Genomic DNA, 4,430 nt, shown 5'->3' on the forward strand with positions numbered 1-4,430 from the left:
GAGCTAAAGAGAATTGCACTGAGTGGTGAGAGGAAGGCTGCAGTTCTTTCTGTGTTTGCCGGCGACTGTTGGCTCTGGGCTGCTGTAGGCATGTCTCCTTTAGAAGCTCAGGGTCCAGGCAACCCCTCAGTCCCCAGCTTTCTGACTGCAGAAAGCTCTGTTCTGCATCTGTGGGTGTGGCCAGCCTGATGGAGCACAGGCTTCCTGGGTCCAGGGTCTGTCCAGGGTCTGTCCGGGGTCTGCTGCACATGCCATGGCTGGAGACCTCTGTGTCCAGCTCCCTCATCTAGGACACAGGGATGAAAGCAGCAGGTATGAAGTGAAGTGAGTTAGTATGTGTCAAGTCCTGGCTCATAGAAAGTGCTATATGTGTGTCCACTGTCATAATCATACATAGACGCAGATAAGGCTCTCTAATAAAAGTCGGGAGTTATGGTATTTATGACTGCTATACCTTGAAAAAATGTTCATGATTCCCTACACTGGTATTTGTGGATTTTTTGGGAAGCTTTCTGTCACTGGGCAAAAATGGCTAAACGGAAGTGACATTGGAACTGCTATAGCCAGGAAAGCTATTTGATGGCATTGCCTAAAAAAACTCATGGTCCTCCTTTTTGCTGGATAGGAGACAACGTCTTCAGCTGCCATCCTCTAGCAGATGCATGTTAAGGTAGCTCCTGATGACTCATGCTGTCGAAAAGTTAGGGCTGTGGTATGACACAGAAATTCCACTTCTGGGTGTATACTGAAGAGAATTTAAAACATGCGTGCCCCTACGACTTGTACATGAATGTTCATAGCACCATTATTTATAACAGCTAAAAAGGGATAAATGGATAAAAAGTGTGGAATATTTAGACAGTGGGAATGTTATTCATCCATAAAAAGGGATGCCGCAAGGTGGATTCACCTTTAAAACGATACTAGGTGAACCAAGTGGGCACAGAAGGTCACATGCTGTATGATTCCGTTTAAGCGAAATATTCAGAACAGGCAAATCCATAGAGACAGGGAGTAGATGAGTGGTTTCCAGGAGCTGGGGGAGGGGGACAACAGAGGGCATGACTCCTATTCCATAGCTGCTAAAATAGAGATTGAATTTACTTTTGAGGTGATGAAAAGATTCTGGCATTAACAGGAATGGTCACACAACTTTGAGAATGTACTAAAAACTACTGACTAGTAGGTTTGGAAAGGATGAATTTCATGGCATGTGAATTATCTTTCAACACAGAAAGGGAGTTTTGAGTAGCTACCATTTAAAGACCTCAGAGCAAGGAAGGGATCAGGGTCAGTGTGGATGGTATGAGCTCACACAGCAGGAGTCACACAAAGGAGGATTAGCAGAGGCTATAAGAAAAGAAATCTAGATGGTGGCTCCTCCCTTCATCATCCTGACCAAAGACTTCTCCCCAGACCTCAGTGGGGCAAGGCCAGAAGAAAACAGATCAACGTCCAGGCGGGCTGTTCCCATAGTAGCCTGCGAGGTTACTCCCTTGCAACCCTCTCCCACCTCCAAATATGCTTGCTTCTGTCCTTTCCTGGTGTGCACCGTCCATGCCAGTCAATGGCAGGATCTGTCAGGCTCCAGGTAGCCAGTGCTCTGGCTTTGACCCCAATTACATATGTCTTGGGCCCAGCATGCATATAGGTTAGTCACATTTCTTTGCTGTCTGAGGACGTCTTATTATCATCATATCTGATTTCATTAATGAATACTCCAAACACCAAATAATTTGCCTTTTAAATCATATATTGATTGGGAGAATCAATAGGTATGTATCTAAAGATTTAGTACAGAGAGATATGAATTGTAAGGTTTAAAAAAACGAATAAGAAATGGTCCATAGTCTCTGTAAGCTTTGGGTTAGTTAGGGAGTTGACTAACAGATAATCTACGTAAGGCAGCAAGTCTCACACAGTGCTAAAAATTATGACCTCATGCCACTCAGGCAGGCTAAGGGGTAGAAAACTTTCAGCTAGACAGTAGTGATCAGGAAAGTTCCTTTGAGAAAGAGTTATTGGAGATGGGCTTGATTTAGATAACCAGAGAGAAGAGAAAAGGATACTCCAGGGCAGAGGGAGTGTTAGGTAGAAAGGTACAGAGGACAGAATCAGAATGGTCCAGCAGGTCTGAGAGGTGTGATTTGACCAGCGTGCTAAGGAGGATTTGCTTTGGGGAGTAGGGAGATAGAGGTTTGGGAAGAGATGCAAGGGGAAGAGAATCCTTATTTTTGAGAGGGAAGAGCAGTGAGAAGCATATAGTGTTACTTCTTTTGTAGGTTGGGGCTACATGGGAAGAGGTCTTGGAGAGTCACCTTTTTAGTTGGCTCTTCCCACTCAACATGGAGGAGAAATGAATGTGAGGCGTCCGGAGACTTGGAATTGACATTTCACCAGGGAAGACTTCCCTGCATTGAGGGGGAAGAGAAAGCCTCAGGCAGCACAGTTAGAGCACTGTCTAATGTTCACGATGATGTATGTTAAGAGTTTCTTTGGAAAAGTTGGACTATGGCAGAATTTGAGCCCAGTATTTATTCTATGATGCAATTGTCCTCACACAGGATGCTGGTGATTACCAGCTTTGTCCACAATGATGCCATGCATACATGTTGGCATGGACACATAGAGCTGGTTCTCAGCCGTGCTGGCTTACAACTGGCCGCCAGTCAAGTTCACAATCCAACTCGTGCACAAGCAGCTTCACAAATCTCAGACAGAAAACCTTTGTATCTACTGCATCACCTTGAAAGAGAAATGTGCATTTTATGGTCTTTCTTGGCTTACGTTCTTGGCAGTACAGGGCCTTTCTCACTGGGGACAGGTAACATGTAGCTGGGGCTGTTAGGAGAACTCTACTTTTCCATCCTGATCCACAAAGATGCCACGGAACTCTGGGGACTTAGTAAGACCTCTTTAAGCGTGTGACTATGGGAATGTTCCCTTCAAGTTAGAGGCCTGTTATTTATTCAAGAAAACTCGCCTACCCTTTAACACAGGAAAATTCTTAATTTGCAAAATTACCCTCGGAAATCTTGTGCTTTTATGCAAAGGATAAGGAAATGAGCTGTTTTCTCCTAGTTTTTGTCTTTGATTGCCATGTGGTGGTGGCAGTGATGGGCAGAGGGCCACATGAGTTATTTTCTCCGTAAGCAAAGTTCTCTGTGAGGCCTGGAGAGCCTGGGTGGGGTGTTCAGACGGAGTATCTGGGTTTCCATCAAAGCAGGACTCAGGACTCTGGGGTCCTTGAGGGGGTGAAATGCTAGTTTCCTCCTTGCCTCCTCACAGACCACGAACAATTTCCTTCTCACCTGTACACGTCATTTTCCTCTAATGAAAATACCCCCCTCAGCCACATTTCATCTTTCTTTCATGCTCCAAATACCATGTCATCCTCATTAATGAAGCAATCACTGGTTATTTCAGTCACATGGATGACCATCCCCTGGCCCCTCCTCCTCACAGGCTCTCTCCCCAAATGCCATCGAGCCCATTGTGTTATTTCCTTGACCAGACAGCTGACCTCTCAGGCACATGACCTTTGACAGAGTGAACTGACACCAATTGCGAAGGAAAGCGAAAAGCTGTGGCTCTGTTAGAGCACCCTGATAGCCTTTACACATTTGTTTTGCTTCTAGGAAGACGTGCAAATCAAGAGGGCTTTGCCAAAACTGTTACCCATAGGAGAACGTCACCAAATGGCTATCAGACGAGGGTGGCCTACAGCCTTGCATTCTGGCTTTGGAAGCAAGAAATTTGCCCTTCCCAAAAGTCTTCCTTGGAAAAGCTAAAAATGGAGTGGCCAGAGCCCCAGTCGGGCTGAGGCTGTTTCTGAGGGGTTGAGTGGAGGGTGATGGAATAAGGCTGGTTCACTGCTGGCCTCAGAACTTCAACAGAGCCAGTGCTGGAGTGGAGGAAGTTTTTTTCATGTAATAATTTTGGCCTGTAAGTCAGGAACCCTGTGAATTTTTATAGCCAGGTTTTTTTTTTTTGAGATAGAGTCTCACCCTATCGCCCTGGGTAGAGTGCTGTGCTATCATAGCTCACAGCAACCTCAACCTCTTGGGCTCAAGCAACCCTCTTGCCTCAGCCTCCTGAGTAGGTGGGGCTACAGGTGGCTGCCACAACACCTGGCTAGTTTTTCTATTTTAGTGGAAATAGGTTTTCTATTTTTAGTAGAGATGGAGTCTTGCTCTTGGTCAGGCTGGTCTCAAACTCCTGAGCTCAAGCAATCCAGCTGCCTTAGCCTCTTAGAATGCTAGGATTACAGGCATGAGCCAAGACAACCGACCTTGATAGCCAGCTTTGAGAAGTCTCTTTACTTTAACATGGATCAATATCAAAATAAGGCAAGTCATTTGGATAAAGAACCTTAGGTTAGAGTTAACTCACTGATGAACTAAGGTTAGCTGCAGAGACACCAATACTGT

This window comes from Otolemur garnettii, unplaced genomic scaffold (assembly GCF_000181295.1).
Source record: "Otolemur garnettii isolate 467f Iridium unplaced genomic scaffold, OtoGar3 scaffold00050, whole genome shotgun sequence".
In the NCBI taxonomy this organism is placed as follows: Eukaryota; Metazoa; Chordata; class Mammalia; order Primates; family Galagidae; genus Otolemur; species Otolemur garnettii.